Genomic DNA, 22316 nt, shown 5'->3' on the forward strand with positions numbered 1-22316 from the left:
AGCAGTACACAACACAAAATGCCAAGGTGAGGTTGCCTGTGCCAGATGTGACCCCAGCACCCAACCAGCACATGTGAGAACCAGGAAGGGAGGGGGCAGAACCAGCAGGGGAATAAGGGGTGGTTCCCTTGCTGAACAGCTACTCCCACTGGAAAGCGTGAGCTGGGATGGGGATAGACCAGACCAGGCAGGGCTACGGCACCTGTGCGCCTTATGTGGACCAGATCAGGGAAAAACCAGGCTGGGCTGATTATTCCTACTGGTACAATCTACAATTAGAGTGGGTGAGGGTTGTTGGGGCTTAGCCACAGCATCAGCTGGCAGAAGCCGGCACTGGGAGCTAGTTCTGTCAAGTTAAACCACAGAACCACCTGCAGAGTGCATAATTTGGGAGTGGGAGTGGCCTGGGAGGGAAATAGGGGGCTCCTCCCTCTTGGGTTACCACCCCCCACAGGCCGTTATGAAAACTAGAACAGGGGCTGAGGTGGCTAGACAGAGAGACACCCAACAACATCCGTGAAGGCTGGATAGTTGAGCTGGTTAGATGGAACAAGGATACCCATTGACATGTATGAGAGCCGAAGGGGATGTGATAGTCTGCCACACATACTAGCAAACCAGGGTAGGGGGCAGGCCTGGTTGGGGTTATTGTGGGTCACTATGGCTGGACTGCAGCCCCCACTGGTTTATGCGAGGGCTGAGTATGTGCTGGGCTGAACCTGGCTGGACTGCAAACACCCATTGGTTCCAGTGGAAGACAGGGATAGAAACAGAACCAACCCAGCAACTGCAACCACCAGCTGATTGGGGGCAATGGACTGCGCTGGGCCCGGTTCTTGCTAGTACATACAAGAATCTGGTCTGGGAACACCTCAGACAAAGCTTCTTTGGAGATTCCCCCAATCGAGCTTTTGGACTCAGAATGCTAACCATCAAATGACAGAGGACAGAACAAGTCAATCAACCACCTCAGCTATATGATGGCAATGAAAATACTGGGCAAATGGAGACTATATAATGGACTATGTCAATCAGTGGATTCTCCAACTACCGCATCGTGCTTGCAGTGGTGAGAGTGGCAGCAATTCAGATCTGTTGAACTATCAAAACCACTCTGCTGGCTCTACCTTCAGACCAGAGATGGTCTCCCCAAGAAACTGATGAACTTATCTGGACAATAAGATGCTGGACTTTATGCCTGGTAGATGCTTCCAATGAAAGAATCTCAACTGAATTTGAGCTGTGGTAACGTAACAGGGTGGAGGAATCCACCATTGGAGGGGGGGGCTTGGGAAGGGGTGGGGGGAATTCCAGTGCCAATAAAACTGTGTCACATAATGCAATGTAATAAAAAAAAACCACTGCTGAGCAAATAGATAGAACTCAGTGAGGAATGGTGATTAATGAAAAAAAGAAGAAAAGTTATAATGGGTGATCTGAGAAGTTCTTTCGTGTATTTCAGTATAAGAGATGGCCCACAATAGAAGAATGTGAGGGTGCATTTCAAGAGGTTTTATGCATCAAAGAAAATTAAAAAGCAAGGAAACAAACTATCAAAAGAATGGTGATATTAAAAGCTCACTAAAAAAAACCAGGGAAATATTTGGTACTGAGCCTATCTACTAAAAGAATGAGTATGAACAAAACAGCAGTCTTACTTTAGGAAAAGTTTATCGTGTGAGGGGTGTCCATGGAGTTAACAGAGAATGTATGCTATCAATGAAATTAGGCACGGATTCCATTTTTTTTGCATAAAAATTAACCTACTTTTAACTTTATTATTCATGAACATTTTCAAACCCTCTTATAATTTCCTTCAATATTCCTTTTGTCCACTTGATTTTCTACCTTAATATTTAACGAGTAGGTGTGGGTGCATTGGCACAGCCAGTAAAGCTGCAGTCTGCAGGGCCACCATCACATAGGGATGCTGGTTCGAGTCCCAAAAAGTGGCTCCATTTCTGTTCCAGCTCCCTGCTAATGTACATGTAAAAGCAGCAAAGAACGCCCCAGGTGCTTCGACCCCTGAACCCATGTGGATGACACAGAAAAATCTGGCTCTTGGCTTTGGGGAGTGAACCAGGAGATGAGAGATTTCTTCTCTCTGCTTTTCCTGCTCTGCTTCTGTAACTTTGTCTTTTATGTAAATAAATATTTTTATAGGACATGAAAAATGGAAATAGAAATATGAACTTGATTTTTAAAAATGTAAAGGTTGGCTACCATGTACCCATGAATCCTGTAGAAACAAATAGTTGCTTTTTCATTTTTTTCTTTGCGGAGGCACGGTAGCAGGGGGGAAGGACAAGCTTGCTCAGAGATGGGAAAAGTAGTCCAAAATGAAGCAAGAGACTTGAGATTACCGAACACAGCCAGGAGACAAGGAGGCTCGACGAGAAGGCCAGGGCAGCAGGGGTGGACTGAGGGCGTGTTAGTGAGGAACTTCATCTCAGTTCCAACTACAGAGAGGGGAATCCATTGACATCATGCACTTTTCACAATATATCCCCAGCTTTTAATAGGAAAAAAACCCTGTATATATGGGGTGATGGAAAACCGATGGAACAATGGCATTAAAACATTTATTTTAACACAAAAGTCTTTGATAAATCTTGTGTAGGTTTTTTTTATAAGACGTACCTTTCATAAATTCTTTTAAGACCCTTGGTATTTATGGTTTGATTGACAGCTAGAAAATTCAAAATAACACTTCTAAAAGGAATCATTTTATTTTTTAATAGAAAAACAGGCTTTCCACGTTGCTGTGGAAGCTGGTATTTCATATCATGTGCCTTCATACAGTCTACCTTGCATCTGGAATAAGTCCACAGCATACTGTAGAAGGAAGCATTAAAAACAAAGTGAAGAAGAAGGACTCCTTCATTCAAAAAGACTTTATAGAAAGTTGTGCAAGCCACATTTTTATGATATTTACCGATTTTACATACTTAGGATATGGCAGTCAAGACACGCCTTGTTACTCTTGGCCAACACACTTCGAGCTGTCAGGTAAGGTAGACAAATGTCCTTACCCACAGTAGCCGAGTTTCTTGTGACAAATAAGGGGTTCAAGAGCTGCAGAATAAGGGCAAGCCCTGGTGCATTCCCTAAGCGTTTATCTATAAATCACTTACTTTCTGAGAGTGAAGGAAATTAAACACATTTTGTAGCTTGAAAAACCTATCCGTCTGCTTCCCTCCTATTAGCAGCCTTCAAACTCCCACATAAAAAATTTTACTCTTCAAAGCTCCTTCCTTCCCCTTCCTGCCCTAGTCTCTTGACATCGATACAGAACAACTGCAACAATTATAAACCATTCTTTTTCTTTCCCTACATGTTTGTTCACAGACCACTCTTGAAAGCAATCTGCAACAACCCTTAAAAAATCAGCGTTGGGACACCTGCTTGCAATTTCCAACACAGAAACCACCATTTTCAGTGTATGCTATGCTCATTCACGATGAGAAGCCTCCATTTCGCTGATCTTCTCAATAAAATTATTATCAAGTTATAAGCCCTGAAAACAGCAAATGATGCAGCTCCACACACGATGTAAATTGTTTTCAAGTAAATTCACCCTCTAGCCTTGAGACAACACACACCTGCTTGACTTTATTCATCTAAGAATCAGTACAGTAATGTGATTTTGATTTTTCAAATTGCTGCAGCTATTTTTATTAAAGTAAACCCCCCTGAGAAAATGGCTCTTTGGGCAGATGCTGTGTTCCCTGCGGGAGGATGACTCACAGGCCACAACTGTCTGTGTCCCTTCCCCAGTGCAGCAGCAAACCCAGCTCCCTAGCCTTTTCCATCAGCCAGCTACCAACATCCAGTATGAAAAGCAGCAAAGCAGAATGATGCAAAGTTTAGAGCTTGAAGAGAATCTGCTTTAATTGCCTCCAAACCAGCAAATATTCTGCAGATTAAAAAAACATTATTCCTGGGTTGGGCATCTAACATGGCGAATTCCCTACCAGAGAACCTTGAATTGCAGCTCCATTCCTGATTCTAGCTGCCTGCTAATGCTGACCCCAAAGGGCAGTGGTGATAGTTCAAGTAGTGGGGTCCCTGGAACCCACCTGGGAACCTGGATTGAGTTCCTGGCTCCTTTATTCAGACTGGTCCAGCCCAGCCATTCTAAGAATTTGGGAAGTAAACCAAAGGATGTGAGCTCTCTGTCTAGCTACCTCTTTCTCTCTACTTCTCAAATAAAAAGAATAGATTAGAAGAGAATAGAATTTAAAGCAGCTTAAAACATGAGTTACACAACAATATAATATAAGTTGCATTTAGCTATGGAGAAAAATCTATTGGAAACAAAAAATAGGAGAATGAGGGAATATAAGCCACCTTCCCCACTCAAAATACAACTTTGTCTCCTATAAATATTTACTACAGTTCTCTCATATGATATTTTATATTTTATATAAGTTATTTTCATAATTCTCTGTTTATTATATCAAAATGTCTCCGCTGTACAGAATTCACTCACTAGTGCCTTTTAAACATTTCTGTACTGTGAAATTCTGTCACATACAGAAAAAGCAGATTTAAATGAGGCCTTGAGAGCTTGCCTTTTCATAAAACTTTCCCTTAGGAGTTTCAGCTAATTAAACAAATGATTGCAAAATACCCACAGTGTCAACCCTGCTGGTTCTTACCAAGGACAACCAAAGCCAAATTTGTCATCCATCTCCATCTATGCTGGCCTCCTCCGTTGCCCTCACTCTACCCCTTGGGGGGTAAGTGTATATTGCAATGACAATGCAAGCAAAAATGAGAATGCATGCTACTCAGCAAGGAACTACACATTTTCCAGAAAATAATCAGGTGATTTCCATGTTACGATGGGTATTCAGCAATGAATTGCTGAATTTCAGAGGTTATTTTCTTCATGGTAAATAACTCATTTGTTCACTAAGGAAAGACATTTTCTATTCTATAATTCAGAAGGTATCTCATGGGTTAAATTATCTTGTTACAAGGCAGGCCTGCCTACATGCTCACATACTACTACCATGGATAAAATATCAACTTTATCTTCTGAGAAAAAGAACTCTTGCTGCTGTTATTATTATTAATTATTGTTATTACCACTACTATTGGCCTGTAAGGAGAAATGTAATATTAAAATGTGAACTCATCTCTCTGTTCATAAAAGGGTCTGGGAATTTATGCAGTTAGAGTAACTGGGGTAGAACTGGATGAAATAAAGTGAAAGAATATGATAGGTGCGGAGGAAAGAAATGGGGAACTCATGCCTTAATACATGCATCATTTGTTCAAAGATGGGAACTGAAATGTCACTGGTGGGTGGCATTTACTGTTATAATGGAATGCAGGTAACTGGTCCATCTGACTTGATCTCCAAGTACAATACTGGCTGCTGCCAGTTCTGCCAGGTTTTGCTGTTAGTTCAGGAGATTTTAAGCAAAGGCAACCTATATAGGACAGTAAGTTACTATGCAACAGGCATGAGACAGTTAGTGTGGGCTGTTTGCATGCCGGGCAGCTAAGGGAAGTTGTGTGGTGAGAACAGGGAAGAGTTCCTTTATCATCCAAGGTTTCATCTCATGGGTCTGACCCTTGTTTTAGTCAGGAAATTTATCCTCCGGTGAGAAGTAGCTTTCAAGATAAAGAATCCCCATTCCTACAAAACTGTATCATGAAAAACTGTATCAATAAAAAAAACCAGGGAAAAAATCTTGCCTTCTTTAATCACTTGTTCTCATTTTCCACTCCCCAAATCTCAACCAAGCATGCAACAATCACACAAAACACAAAACTTGCTGATATATGAGAAGTGCCAGAGATGGAAAACTTAAAAAAAAAATTGCTTCAGGGTAGAGGTTCTTGTGAATTTAGCTTGAAAAGCAGCTGAGAATGTCTGCAAAACCTAGAATGTACAAACAAATTGCAGCTATCATTTCCATGCAAATGGGTGAGCCTCCAGCACTTTGCCATGGAGAGAGATCAACAACTTTCAGTCACACTTGAGGATTCCCAGGCTTTACGTGTTCTAGTGTCGAAGGGTTGAACTAGGATCTCCATTGCTCTCACAGCTGTTCTTATTTGGACAGACTGGAAGAGGGGAGGACGCAAGATAAAGAAGGCCAGGCGGGAGGAAGGCTCTCAACCGGTGGTCTTTGATGACATTTGTTTATCATATGATTGTAAATTCATAGTTTCCAATAAGGCACTCCTGGAATCGGTTTTACCTGCTCCTTGAGATTAGAGCAAGTTTGAGAACATTGTCATTAGAATAGGAATAGAACAAACGAAGGAAGGAAGGAGGAAAGCCAACATAAGAGGCAAAACCTAAGGTCAAAGAGGTCAATAGAAGCCAACCTCCCCTCCTCTCACTGAAGAGGGAAACTGCCCATGGAGTCTAGCATGATAGAACATTCCTTAAGCCTTTCCCTCCTCCCCTACTTGAGCAGGTGCAGAATCATGAACACTGACTGTTCACGGCTGCTTTGCCAACTACCTGACCCACCTTCATAGGGAAAAGTCCTAATTTCAAGACAGCCAAATGAATAAAATCAATATGACTTTAGCATACTGATGAATACAATGGACACAGTATAAAAGCAGAGCATCTTCAGAGAAATTCAGGTATGTTTTCTCAGTTAAGGGCAATAAACAGAGGTGTCCTTTGAGAAGAACAAGTCAGCTTTAGCCTCCCAACAGTGCACTTTCCAAATATGGCACTGCCAGTCACAGACACTGGAACCCTCCCTTTCCATCCTATGCCGATTTTTGAATATTGAGAAAAAATTGTTGAGTATGATTCTATGCTGTCCACTACATGAAAGTCTGTAGTTGCCTTTTTTCATACATCTAATGCCAAAAACCAAAATAAAATCAAAGCAATCAACCAATTAAAAAGGCAAACATTGACAGATTAACTACAAATTAAAAAAAACTACCATAAGAAACACTTGTTTTATTTAAGAATCAGTAACTACAGACTGTACAATAATATAGAAACAAAGAATACCACTGGAATTAATCATACAGTTTAAAGCACCACATAAGCTCTGATTATGGTGAACCTTCAACTCCTCCGCCCTCAGTCGGCCCTACATTTGAACTCCGCCATACCCTTCTTTAGCAGAAAACCATTCTAGCGATGCTTAGAGATGTTTCAAGATCACTGTTTTGAATCATTGGCGTTCAATTAATGTTTCTTTAAAAATAATTCGGATTTGTTCTAGGCATTTACACACACAAATGAATGTAGTCAGCCCACTGGCAGTGCCTTTAATTTTTCATTATATCAAATCAACTCTCTTCCCTTTTCTACGCTACAAGATTATAAAGAAATGAGACAAGTCAGGATCTTCAGGAACATGCCATTTTTACCTTCCAGAAAAAAGTTACAGGTTTTTTTTGGTTTTGGTTTTTACCTCTAGTCATTAATAAGCATAAAAAAGAGATGGTGACTCTTATTTTTCTACTGGAAAACATTAGACATCCATGTTTATTCTATATCTGAATCTTCATTGAACCAGAGTACCTACAATTGTACATAAATATGCGCAGTTGCAATTTGCTTCAGATGAACAAAATTTGAAGCTCTAACAAATGGAAGAATGACCTTGAGTTTACCTGCTTGACAGTTTTCCAGTAAATATCAACCTAAGACTGATGTTTAACTGCCATGAGAAATTCTATAAACATTTCCTAAGTCTGTTTATTTCTTTAAGCTCCAAATTTCCTTTTTAGAGTCAGGTTCATACTGTGCCCAGTAAATAATTTTGAACTGCTGAAAACATACTCTTAAAATAGCTCTCTGTTTTTTCAGAAACTGTTTATGAGATTTCTTGATTTTAAATTTGATTTTTATCTTGATGTATAATGAGATGGTCAAAGTGGTTCCCGAACATTCTCCCTTTCCCTTGTGATAGAATCCAGCAAGTGTAATTATTACTAACTATCATCATGTTGTGGTTTTCACTTAGCTACAGCTTGGGGTCTGGATAATGTGATTCATTGTAATGAGAGTTTGATGGGAAACAAACTTTGCCAATGATAACAAACAACAGTTCTAAAGCTTTATTCTCCATGCCTAAAATACATCATACAAGGGAGCTCCTCTTGCCGGAGGCCCATCAGTGCAGTTCTCACTTCATTTGACTTGGGAATGCGATTGGGATGCCGACCCCTGGGAAAGAAAGCCCATTAACCCACAAGACTGTACCATCTTTTCTTCTGAGCAATTATCATGGTTGTTACTTTTAAGTTGTTTCATAAAAGATGCTACTGTGGGGCCACTCAGAAGCTCAGCATTCATTATAAAGATCATCTTAAGGTGAAGACAATTGAGATTCAATGGGCATGAAAAGAAGCCTTCTCTGTACTTTTCTAAGTTCATTGGAAACTTGATGGAAAACAGGGTAATTTGATAAAATCACTGATAACTTCTGGAAAATAAGGCTTCTAAAACTTCCTTTTTGAGGGCAGGATTACCTTTTAGGAGAGAGCGAGATAATCTAGCTTGCTCTCTCTAGGGAGTTTTATAACCTTGAAAAAGACCAATCACACCTATGATAAGAGAAAAATTATGAAACTCCTTAAATTCAATGACAGGGGATGGTAGATGGACAAAGCAGGTAGGTTAATCATCTGTGGAAAACAACAGGAGATTATTTCATATTTCTGGCCACATATAGAAGTCATAGCCCCATTGTGAGGCCGTAGGCTGCACTGTTTCCTGCTTTCAACCCCAAACTTGTCTGCAGCAATACGTGCTTCCACCTTGCAGTTGACCCTCCCACCCCAGAGCTCCCCTGGCCCTACAATATCATATCGCCTTCTCAGCGTCACCCAAATGGAGCTTCAGTTAAGCTGCTGGATGCTCTCCTTCTCCCAGTGTTATGCAGGCATTCTTCACTCTAGGTCCAGGGGACATATATGCAAATATTAGCTGTTCTGCTATGGGTAGTTACATGAATATGTTCCAGGTCCTGGGCCCTCTTTTGCTTAGCTGCCATAAAATGCTCAATATACCCTCTCATTTCGGAGATCCGTCAGTCTCAGGATTTTTGTTTTAACACCTGTATAGATAAATATATCACAAATTCCCTTTTGTCCTCAAAAAAAGATTCATTCATTTCTTTGAAAGTTACCAAGAGACACAGGGAAGATCATTGTCCATCTGTTGCTTCACTTCCCACATGGCCTCAGCCGTCAGGGCAGGGCAGGCCAAGGGCAGGCACATCATGCAGGTTTTGCACATGGCTGGCAGGGGCTCACACACTTGGGCCACCACCTGTTGCTTTCCCAGGTGCATTGGCAGAGCTCGGGGTCCAAGCAGAGCAGTCAGGACTCAAACCAGCGTCTGCCTCCAAATCTTCCTTTGAGTTTTTCATCACACGTAAACAAGTTTTTTCTCCTTTTCAGCTGCCTTTTGTTATTTTCATTTGCAGCCTTCCAACTTCAGAACTTAAAAATACAAAGGAAAATGTTTCCACCTTGTCTGTAGGACCTTGGTATAGACCACAGAAAATGTAGTTAACTATCAGTTCCAGACTCCTGACTCTAAAATGTATCCGCTGGAGGAAGAACTTCATTTCTTTATGTCTCCACTTTTCATTTCTATAATGAGCATAAAATTATCTACCTTTGCAAGTTTTCAGAAGAATTAAAGATAATCAATATAAACTATCACACAGTGTACCAGCAGTCCATGGTGACTTTTGCTATCCTTATTTTACTTACTAATAGAATTTCTGATGATATTTCCTAAGTCTCAGATTTCAATTTTTCTGCTATTATTCAGCATTACATTGTAGTTACCGTTGAGTAAAACTCTAAAAAACTGAGTAAAAGTTGTATTTTAAATGACATACTTACAAAAGCAAATTATTTTATAAGCAGAATACATGGAAGTCACTATTTTTTCCTAATTGAGGACTCACAAGAAGTATCACAGAATTTGTTTCATGATAAATATAGTCGTTCAAAAATGAAATGTAAATAAGTCTTATAATAATATTCATGAATAATACTGTGATTCAAGGAAAATATTAGCATGAGGCAAACACTGAGTTTCATATGTTTCTTGATTTGAAATTAGGGGAACCTCAGCTTCAAATAGTCTTAGAAACTGTACAATGTCTTCAATGTCACATATTCAAATCTGATGGATAAAACTGAATAAAAATACTATGAAGTCAAATCCCAATCATTTAATACTATATACTCTGAATCAAATATAAAAAAACACTCCAGTGGATTTCATAAAAGAAACAATAGGATTTAATAGTTCCTGTTGGCTTTTATTATTATTATTGTTATTATTTTTGGATTCCAAAGTTTCAATAAATTTCATCCCAAATCTTATCCCACAGGGCACAAAATAGCAGCTTTATATGGAGGAACCTAGTCACAATATCTTTTTCTCAGAGAGTGAATGTTGAGTTTTCTAGCTGAGAAACTAGCAAGGAATTAATTCAATCAATCTACATGAAACATGAGAAAGGAACAAAATTAATAAATATATGTGAATTCTCAAACATTTATGTCATTTTTTAAGATTAGGTATTTGTCAATCAACTTCTGCAAATTATTCTAATTATTGTTCCAAATTCCCAGTAATTTAATGGATTTAATTAGACAAATGTTTCTAATTACATCCCAGAGGGAAGAGAGCAGCATATAATTTGGAGTCATTTCTTTTCTTGCTGAACTAAAAGCATTCTGCATTTTGTTGCTGCATAATCTAAAATCAATGCTATATCTCAGATTATTTTGTTGAATTTGCACACTTTTGGTGAATGTTTACTCTCTCAGGTAGACTTTGTCATGATTTGGAGTGTTTTCATTGTGCGTGAACACATCCTGCATACATTGAGGTCAGACCAAAGGCTTGCTACTTACCCTATCAGTACCCCTACCCGATTCTATATTCTACCACGGACTATATCTTTTTAACAACACATTTTGTACTTTTCTAATTCACATTTTCTCTTTCATTTTAAGATTAAATTAAAGTATTTTTAAAACATACTTCCTTTGTCCCTTAGCAGTTGGTAAGCTCCATGTGCAAGATAACTAAAACTATGCTCTACAGCTTGCAAAGAACACCAACATATCTGGGGGCAAAAAAGCCAAGTGTTCATTTCAAAAGACTCTTCTACAAGCAAATGAACCAAGAGCTTTAGAAAGAATCACACAAGCTATTTTCTATAAAATGGCAGTGTAGCCCCGTTCTCAACTACAAACCATGATGTGCGCTTCTATTTGCAATTCAGTCTTGGCATAAACAGCAAAAGAATAAAATAAACTTGAGGATAAAGACACAAACAAATACATTTCCTTTAATTTCCAGATGGTGATATTTGCTCAATGGTTTGATTTTGCACAACACCACACCCCTACCCCCAAGTTCTTGTTTTAGATACTTTGAGCTCTGCCCTTGGCATTGCACAAACCTGTTTTCAGAAGGAAGCGGAAACAGCAAGGCTGAGCCACCCAAGTCACTGCGCAGGTCAGCTTTCCCGGCCAGCGCTCAGATACTCAAGCTAAGCTTCTGATGTGGCCCACCCAAGGAACCGGTGTGAAAATGTTGCCATAGAAGACAGTGGGGAGAGAAGAGTAAACGACTGAAGGTCTCTTCCAAGTCCCACTCTGGTGGTTTAGAACAGGCACTTCAGTTCAGCTTCAGCTGCCTCGGAGCTCTTTCACGGGAAGTTCATTTTGCAGGTTTTGAAAATTTCTGCCAGCAGCATAGAACTGCTGCCAGCATCCCCTTCCTTCTGGTTGCACTTGCAAAGGGTTCAGGCATGCACACGGCAGCTGTGGGCATCCGTCCTTCTGGGGAAGCTGCAGCTATGAAAGGTCTCAGGTAGAAACCCCTAGAGATGACCTCTGTGTGAGTTTTCCCAAAATGAGTCTCAACGCTGAGTGGGTTGGTTGTTCAAAGGTCATCCAAGGCAAGCTAGGTGCCTCAGGGAGTTTTGCAGTCCTTCAGGTTAGAGGGATACCCAGTGGCTAGTGTGGCTACCAACCTCTACTGTCTGCAGGGAGCAGAACTGAGCAGCAGGTACAGCAACTGAATTCAATCGCAATCTGCAGTTTTCCAATTCTTTAGAAGATTAAGCTTCCTTTCATCTGCCACTGAATTCCTTTCCCTTAGTTTTACATGGCCTAATTTTGTTTCTTTTTCAGACAAAAAAAGAATCCAATGATCTCTTGCCATTCCACCTCCAATGGGCACACCACTGCTCATCACATTGAAAAAGAGTTGGATGGAAGACACTCGGGTCGGTGATATCATGACATACTAAAAACACCAGTGTGGCAGATGTAACTGTTCAAACAACCTGCTTTGACTACCTCCTACTGAGGTATGCAGTGATTGACTGATAGTGTCATGAATGAAAAGATTCATCATGCTCGATCAATTCTTAAGGGCCACTTCTGGTACTTTCTAGCACTTTTTACCAAGTTACTGGCATAAATAACATTTCTGCCATGTGGACCCAGTAGTCCTGGACAGGGCCGCTGGCAGACAAGCAGCTTGATTGTGCCTGGATGCATCCTGGGTATGCCCTACTACACTCATGCCCTCCCAGATTGTGGCCACCATCCACTTTGAGTCCTCCAGCCATGAATACAAGATGGTCTTTCAGATCAATATTGTGATGCTTCAAGTGTCCCTCCCTCGGTGGTCTATGGGAATTCATGACCAAGCCTGATGATGCCATGGGAAACTGGCAGGCCAGGTGCAATGAGGAACCAAGACAGGAGTGACTGCTGGCCCAAGAGCTGCACATGGACAAACTGGCTGCTGAACAAGCTTTGAAACTTTGCTTCTCTGAAGCTAGGCTCATTGATCTAGTCCTGAGGCCCTTAGTGGAGAGCAATGCACACATCCTTGAGAGGGTCTTCTCCATGGGGAGCAACTTCAGCCAGGAGTTTTCAGGAGCCAAATCCCCCTAATTCTCATGATGATCTTGAAAACAGACATGGTGAATTTCTCTCCGCAATCTTAGCTCAAGCAAGAGGCCCTGGTGCGCCTGCCGATGCCAGCAGGGAACACTCATTCTGGAAGCTGACAAAGAAGTAGTTCACTGGCTCTTCTTTTATTCTCCTTGGCTTCTTTTTCACAAATTTAATTCTCTCTCTTCACTGTTCCTTTGTATATTCCCTTGGGACAGTGCCTGTATATACTTGCTTACACATCCAAGGGGAAATCTTTCCTTTTTTATTTTTTCAATGTGGTTAAAAAATAAAGACAAATTATTCTTGTATTTAATACTGTATAGATAAATGTACAGTCGATTATTATAAACGATACTCACAATGCTACACAGCCATTGTCTAGGGAGTTTCGATTTGTTTTTTAATAAGAACATTGCCACTCTCCCTAAAGCAAACTAAAGTTCATTAGAAAACGTATCTAAAGAACTGTGCTTGGAGACAACTTCATGGTACAGTGGGTACAGCAGTTGCCTGCAACATTAGCAAACCATATGGGCACTGCTTTGTACCTCAGCTACCTACTGCCAATCAAACTCTCTGCTAATGGCCTAGAGAAGAGAAACAGAAGATGCTCTAAGTACCTGGGCCCCATCACCCAAGCGGGAGACCCGGATGAAGCTCCTGGCTTTGGCCTGACACAGAGCTGGTCATTGTGGCCACCTGGAGGAGTGAAACAGCAGCTGGATGATCTCTCTGTGTCTTTTCCCCTCCCTCTGTAACCCTGAGTTTCAAAATCAATGTCTAAAAAAATAAACTGCACTTACTCATAATTGAGCATGAAATGTTATATTACACATAACTCACACATATCCTCCTCTCAAATTTCAAATTATAAAACACAACATTTTACATTCCAAAGTGCCAATAGATCTAAAATTAATTCCGTGTGCTTAAAAAGGAGGGCTGGTAGTGGGAGAAGGAAATTTACAGTAGAATGACATGAATTGACTATTCATTTGTATGGCTACTAATTCCATAGGGCAACTGATCATAAATTAAACACCTGACATTTAGTGATAGATGATTATATCTGACATAATGAAGTAATAATGGAAGGTGTCCGCACACTGCTTGCCTATTAAGTGCCCATTTATTGTCCCGGTACCAGGTGTGGTAGTGATAGGGTATACAAATCATTGGGAAGAAATGTCAAAATAGGCTCTTTCGCTGATGAAGCACCACACATGTTTATTAATACAGCAGCTTGTCTAAGGACCGGCCCATCTGCTCACAGAAAACAAATCTTTTCCCTATAAATACTTCAGTGAAGAGCATGACCACTGGTAACACGCTTAGTGCACTAGGAATGGAAAGAGAAGAGGAGAAAAAAGAGAATAGCATGCTTAAGTAAAACATTGCACTCGGTACCTGACACTGGTAACAGCAGAATGGGCAGGCAGAGAGCTGTGGCTGTGGCTGTGGCATTTACTGTAGATTACTGTGCCTCAGTCCAGGCCAGCGGAAATGGCCTCCGTGCCAGCTGCTGCTGATGCCAGGTGGGGACTAGCAAATTTCACCAATGTTTTCAAAGTACACATTTCAATAAAGTGCAGAATGAAGTACTCAATTAAGGAATCCTCTGGAGTGGGGGTTCACAGGCACTTAAACTCATCAGAAAATAATTTAGCTGGTTAGATGTTTATAAGGAAAATTAATACTACGGATCTTCCGTGGGGGTGGAGTCACTTTAGCACTAAATGACTCCAGTTTTGAAAATTCATTTTTGCTAAGACACCAGATTTTTTCTATAAAAGCCAGGCAACCAACAGAAGTAAAATTTACATGTTTACCCATTTGCGTACTTACTCTTTTTCAATTTTCGGAAATCAGAAGAACAAGACTAAGACATTTTCCATCTGGTGTGCCGGCTTTTGTACGCTCACAGCGAAGGCTGTATGCTTGCTGCTCCATCTTCAAGAACGGTTTTATCTAACAAACAACTGTGCCCTGAGGTGCCCCTCTCAAATGAACACATGCATTTGAAACCAAGAGGTGCAATTGTTCAAACCAGTGAAATGAGAAAAGGGAGTGATCACAGGGTGACCAGGGGTGGCTCTGACTCTGTACCTTTGCTTTCATTTATTTATTTGTTAAAACCTAAATAAAGTCTGGCAGGCCTGCCGCTCAGGCGCAAGGAAGGAGCGTTATCAACTCACCATTACACAAACCCAACTTAGATGTTTTGAAATAAATTCGATCTTGGGATAAATTACCACTTGATGACTAAAGGCCAAAAATCCCTTAGCAAAAAGGTTAAAGGGCTCTGCCACTCGCAAAATGACTTTTTTACTTCTTGCTTTTCCCATAGATTGAAAGGAAAACACATTCCCATTATAATTCATTTTCTTGCATTGTTAAACAACTCATGGTTGTTGACTGTTTAGTTTGGACATTTCTTTGTCTTGGCTTCCAGATCATTACCAGTGTCCACCCAGATTCACTGTGGAGCAATATATTGGGTTACCACTTGCTGTTCTGGTGTCCCATGTGAGCACAGGATCAGGTCCTGGCTGCTCCACTTCCAGTTCAGTTCCCTATTAAAGTGCCTGGAAAAGCAGTAGAGTGTGGATTGATTTCTTGGACTCCTGCACCCACATGGAAGAAGTGCCTAGCCCCTGACTTCAGCCTAGATCGTGCCCTGGTGTGCTATACAGGAAATGGACCAGTAGATGGAAATGTATCCCTCTCTCCTTCACTCCCTCACTCTGATCTCTCTCTTCTCCCATTCTCCCTCTCTCAGTCTGCAAGTTAGTTTTTCAAATACATAAATCATTAAAGAAAGAAGCAATTATGTTTCTCTCCCAACATATCCCAAAACTTCATCAAGTTCTACTGCATAAAGTCAAGGAATTCAGTAAGTCTTCTTTGTTCCCACTGAGGCTGTTTTGTCACTTTCAAAGATGAGTCTTTCTTATGTTTGTTTATTTTTAAAGATGTATTTGAAAGACAGAGTAATGGAGAAGGGGGAGACCCAGAGAGAAACACATCATCCATCCATGGGTACAATCACTAAATGGTCTCAACAGCTGGGGCTAAATCTGGACAGCCAGGAGCCCATAACGTCGTCTGGGTCTCACAGATGGGTGACAGGGGTGCATGCACTTGGGCCATCTTCTCCTGCTTTTCCAGGTGCATGAGCAGGGAGTTGGCTGGGAAGTGGAACAGCTGGAGTGTGAGCCATCACCCATGTGGGATTAACCAGCACAACACCAAACCCTTAGATGGTCATTCTGTCCTTTCTTCATTCACCGAAAACTCTGCAGTCAATATTTCTTCGCAAAATCTTTCTATATTGCACCCTCTGGCTGAAGTCCTTACGTAAGGTATTCCATTACTTATAGGATCCTTGGAATGACTAGGTTTAGGACACTAGGACCTACACCTAGGTCAGAGCCCTATTTGCCGCTTCCTGTCTTCACAGTTCACACCATGCTAACTGTTCCCCTTGCACCTACCCAGCTCCAGGGGTGGTAGGAGCTAGCATGAGCCAAGATGAGCAGCCTTACAAGGGTCCACATCTATTCCTGCTTTAGCAAAAGCCTTGTGGGCTCAGCAAGTGCAGTCCTTTCCTTAGTTATCTGCCAGCAGTCCATGCTCTTCCTCTCTGCGGGAGTGGTAACCCTAAGGCACGTATCGGAAGCCTGGCACACATGCCTTCAGGTGCTGCCTCTTTTGGCCCTGAATCCCACCATTTCAATTTGCCCCTTTACAAACTCTTCTTTTCCACTTGGAGCAGAGAAGCCACCGAGTCCAGAGGCCAGAAACTGATGAGAACAGTGGAAGCCAGGGAGAAGCCTCAGACAATTGAAAAGGCAGGAGGGAATTCTGTAAATGAAATTTTGAGGAAAGGACACACGGAAGAGATTGAATTTACCTCTCTTTAAGCCATTCTCCACGCTGTAGCTAGACTCATCTTTTAAAATTCAAAATCAGATTATGTAGAGCCGTGTAAAAGCCCTTCAAGGCTACTCACGGCTCTTCAAGTAACACTCGACTTCCTTCCCTGTCCAGCGTGATCACGGAAGCAGCAACAGCTCTCGCCTGCATCCCCACTCCTTTCTCTCACCATTTTGGGGAAATTGGCTCACTGATTTATTTGTGTTTCCGGTAATTTGCTGCTCTAACTTTCCTTCACTGTTTATTTAGAATATATGCTTCCTGTGAACAGAAATCTTTCCAGTTTTGCAAGCTGCACAATCCCATCAGTAATCAGCAAGCACAAGGGCCGAATCAGTATTTGCTTTAGCAGCACATGAACTAACAAACTCCAGACTTCCCATGGTGGGTTTTGAACACACTTCCACTCAGGTTCATCTAGGTCTATGCACTTTCACTCTTCATGGGGAAGCTCAGAGGTCACCTCCAGGAGTACTTTTCCTGAGCAGCCTGTCACCTGATATCTTATTGATGGCTGCCAGCATAACTTATTTATAACCTTGATTATTTAATTACTATTGTATTTACTGTCCACCTGCCCCCACTTAAGGGAATGTCAAAGGGAGCGGATATTTTCCTTGCACGCACATGACTCTATTGGCTGTGCCTTGTACAGAATAGGATACAAAATTAACATGCAAAATACAGTCATTCCAAGAGTGCATCTTAAAAAAATAGACTGAACACACTCGCAAAAAATTTGTTGTAAGATTCCACTTGCCATTGCAGTGAGCAAACACATGACCCAAAGGATCACACAGGAGTGACATCCTCTGTCCTCTCTTCCCACGCCCTCCACACACGAGATCAGGAATATTCTGTTCTTCACGTTTGCAACATTCAGGAACAAAACAATGGTTGGTCATACCATAGTTTATGAATGACTTAGGGATTTCAAAGTAGTTTTTGTCTTGTTTTGTTTTATGCCTTACCTACTGACTTTAGAATCTAACTCATGTATAAGATGTCACAATGTTAAGCGAAAAAAGGTTGAAGACCAACTGAATGCTGGTGTCTTTGGAGACAGCACAGAGAAAAGTTAATACTTGGGCCTGGCACGGTGGCCTAGCAGCTAAAGTCCTCACCTTGAACGCTCCAGGATCCCATATGGGTGCCGGTTCTAATCTCGGCAGCTCCACTTCCCATCCAGTTCCCTGCTTGTGACCTGGGAAAGCAGTCGAGGACAGCCCAAAGCCTTGGGACCCTGTACCTGCATAGGAGACCTGGAGGAGCTTCCTGGCTCCTGGCTCCAGATTGGCACAGACTGGCCATTGTGGTCACTTGGGGAATGACTCATTGTATAGAAGATCTTCCTCTCTGTCTCTCCTCCTCTCTGTATATCTGACTTTGCAATAAAAATAAATAAATCTTTAAAAAAAGAAAAGCTAATATTTTTATCTATAAACTCCCAATCCCTGGGCAGGTATAAAAGATGAATGTATCTAGGATACTGAGATCTCACCTCAAGCAGTTGACTTTTAAGAGTAAAACATAATTTAAAATTTAAGGATTGACCAAATACAATTTTCATCACATGTACATCTATGGCCAAGTAGAGAACCTAAGATAATTGTAAGTGGTGTGTGTGTTTGTGTGTGTGTGTTTATGTGTGTGTGTACAGGCACGCGTGTGTTATATGAGTAGGTCAAATAATGTGGAACTTTACAGTTGGGCACATTCAGCAGGTGTGGAAGGCATAATGGTTATACTTGGAAGTCAAGGAAGATCTCCTTTAACCCACTCCAGCTTTACCAGCCAGCTGAATGTTCCTGGCTATCAGGCAATTACTTTTCATGGCATAAGTCTAAAACTATTTCCTAGGGGGCCTGTGTTGTGGCATTTTAGGTAAAATCGAAACTTGCAATATTGGCATCCTGTATGTATGCCACTTCAAGTCCTGGCTGCTCTACTTCTGATCCAGTTCCTCACTAATGCAACTGAAAAACAGCAGAAATGTCCTAAGTGCTTGGGCCCCTTGCTCCTGGCTTTAAAATGGCCCAATTGGTCACTGTGGTCATTTGAGGAGCGAACCAGAGAAAAGATCTCTCACTCTCTCTCTCTCTCTCTCTCTCTCTCTGTAAACTCTGAATTTCAAATAAATAAATAGATAAATAAATCTTAAAAATATTTTGAGTGCAGATATATTCACTATTTTTTTGGAAATGAAATATTGGAAAAATTTAAAATCAGGTATCATATTACAAAGAAACTACAAGATTTAGTTAGACTATCTGATATAAAATTTGTAATAATATATTATCCAGAATTTTGACTTTTTTTCACATTATGATCTTAACACCTCTTCTGAGAGAAGTAATAAATTAGGACTTTTATGAAAATAGTAAAAGGTAATAAGATAGCAGTAGGAAAATACCTATTTTATAAAACAAAATAACAATCTCATTAAATATAATTTGCCACTGAGCAGACAGAAAATAAATGTCTATTGGAAAGGCAGATTTTTACAGGGAGGAGGAGAGACAGAGAGGAAGATCTTCCCTCTGCTGGTCTATTCCCCAAGTACCTGCAATGGCTGGAGCTGATCTGATCCGAAGCCAGGAGACAGAAGTTTCTTCCAGGAATCTTACATGGGTGCAGGGTCCCAAGACCCTGGGCCATCCTCCATTAACCGCACAGGCTACCAGCAAGGAGCTGGAAGGGAAGTGGAACAGCTGGGACATGAACTGGTGCCCAAATGGGATCCCAGTGCGTGCAAAGTGAGGACCTGAGACACTAGACATAGTCTAATCAAAACCTTATGAACTACTGAGTTTTTGAGATGACTAATGGGACTGATGAGAGATTTTTTGAGAAACGTATTTTAGGGATGTTTAGTTCCTCTCTCCCTTACTGGTAATGTATTTCATTAGCATAATTCACTCTTGTTGGGGCAGGTGTTTGATTCACTGATTGAGATGCAAGTTAAGATGCTGGCATCCACATTGGAGAACTTCTGTTTAATTCCCGGCTCAGGTTCCTGATTCCAGGCTCCTGCTAATGTGGACCCAAGAAGGCAACAGGTAGTGGCTGGGTACTTGGGTCCATGCCACCATAGGGAGCATATGGATGTTGTCTCTGCTTCCAGGTTCCACCCGTGGCCCAGCCCTGTCTGATGCAGTCCTTTGGGGAGTGAATGGGAACCGTCTTGCTAGCTCTCTAGCTCACTGTCCCTAACAGACAAATTCTCTTCTAAATTACATGTTGTGGGATACAGAGGTGGAAATTAAGTCATGGTTCTTTTTGTGCAGATGAAGTCATCATAATAGGTTTTTTATGGATATATTAGATTCAAACCCTATGATGCTCATTATCTTATCTTTCTGAATATTAAGTATCTATGCCTCAGTTTTTCATTGACAAAATGAGAGCATCGATATTACCTGCTTCATGAGCCATGGCAATTAATTAAATAATAATCCATGCCAAATGCATAAAATAGAGCCTGCAACATGTGTTGAGTGTTCCTAACAAAGCCTACTCACAAACAGCTTCTCCATATGAAATTTTGAAGATACCGACTGGCTCTCTTGGAGAATTTTGGAGAGGATTATGTAGATTGTTTTTGGTTTGAACTAAAATTTTTTAAAGATTTACTTATTTTTATTACAAAGTCAGATATACAGAGAGGAGGAGAGACAGAGAGGAAGATCTTCGGTCCGATGAATCACTCCCCAAGTGAGCCACAACGGCTGGTACTATGCCGATCTGGAGCTGGGAACCAGGAACTTCTTTCCAAGTCTCCCACATGGGTGCAGGGTCCCAAAGTCTCGGGCTGTCCTCGACTGCTTTCCCAGGCCACAAGCAGGGAACGGGATGGGAAGTGGAGCTTCTGGGATTAGAACCAGTGCCCATATGGGATCCCGGAGCATTCAAGGCGAGGACTTTAGCCACTAGGCCACGCCGTCGGGCCCCGGTTTGAATTAAATTTAAAGTGAGTAGTAAAACTTAGCTATTATTGTCACCACTAATGAAAAATACATCACTGTAAAAACTTGTGATATTTAGAAATTAAGTGCATAAAGTTGAGCTGAGTGCTCACTTTTCTCAGTGTGATAAAATGAAACAGGGATGATGTATCTTAGAGCTGTGGCAGCAAACTGAGCAGTGCTTGGCCAGGAACCACATTGAGGACAGGGGGCATTTAGTGGCTTTCCAAGATCCTGTGCACTCCCTTGATAATACTCAACAGCCAATAAATCTTACCATTGATAATACTGAACAGCGATAAATCTTACCATTAAATTCGGAATTCAATTTCAGTTGGACTTAACCCAAATTTAACTATTACTATGTATGGTGCTATACTGATGTTAGTGACGTAACTGATGAGGAAACCAACATTTGAATTTAAGACTCCTATGAGACTGAGGGCAATGTAGGATCAGTAACTTTTTCTGTGTTTGAGGAAACGTACATAAAACAGAACTTCAAAAAATCCACAGAAAACTGAGTTAAAAGATAAGTTTACTATGGTGCAGCATTTTTGGGAATCCATGTACAAGTATGTAGGGTCTGCAAAAAGTTCATGGGAATTCCCCTTATGGAGAAATCTGCATATGACTTTAAAACTCTTTTATACCCTATTCAGTTTATAATTTTTTTTCTTTAATAAAATATTTATTCATTTGAGAGGCAGAGCTAAAAAGAGGGAGGAGCTGAGGGGAAGAGAGATGGAGAGGCAGAAGGAGAAGGGAGTAGAAGGAAGGGCAAGGAGGGAAGAGGAAAGAAGAGGAAAAAAAGGAGAGAAAAAACAATCTTTTACCCACTGGTCCACTTGCTGAAGAGCCACAAAGGCCAGCACTGGGCCAGGCTGAAGCCAGGAACCAGGAGCTTCTTCTGCATCTCCCATGTGGGTGCAGGGTCCAAGTACTTCGGCCATCTCCTGTTGCTTTTTCAGGCACTTTAACAGGGAGCAGCTAATTGGAGGTGGAGTGTTTCAGGACTTGAACCTGTGCCCATATGGCATACCAGCACTGCAGGCAGCAACTTAACTCTCTGAGACACAATGCCGGCCCCTAAAATTATCTCATGAACTTTTGGAAGCACCCTTGTACTTACAAAAGCAGAGCCGTACTATCTAAATAATAAGATTTCCTCTGCAGGTATTCATAATGTACTTATATGATTCAAAAATATTTTTATTTACAAGTGCTATAAAAGAATATTGATTCAATATGACCAACATGCTATGTTACATGTTTCATTTTCATCCTGCCAGGGCAGGAGTGAGTGAAATCTGGGGAGGCACTCGCTCTGCCTCTGTGTGATCCCAGCATCCCACATTGGAGGGCTAGACCCTGGCCACCCACATATGAGGCCAGGACGAAGCGCTAGGCCTCTGGCTTGGGAGCAATACAGTCCTGGCTCAGCGGCCACTGGGGAGTGGCCAT

The 22316-nt window shown here is 41.3% G+C and overlaps 1 protein-coding gene across 4 annotated transcripts in view; it reads right to left on the minus strand.

The window, feature by feature from the left end:
- The window catches only part of ADGRL3 (adhesion G protein-coupled receptor L3), a 780978-nt gene that overhangs the window by 208702 nt on the left and 549960 nt on the right, over positions 1-22316 (minus strand). The gene's annotated exons all lie outside the window — the stretch shown is intronic.

This window comes from Ochotona princeps, chromosome 7 (genome assembly GCF_030435755.1).
Source record: "Ochotona princeps isolate mOchPri1 chromosome 7, mOchPri1.hap1, whole genome shotgun sequence".
NCBI classification, from domain to species: Eukaryota; Metazoa; Chordata; class Mammalia; order Lagomorpha; family Ochotonidae; genus Ochotona; species Ochotona princeps.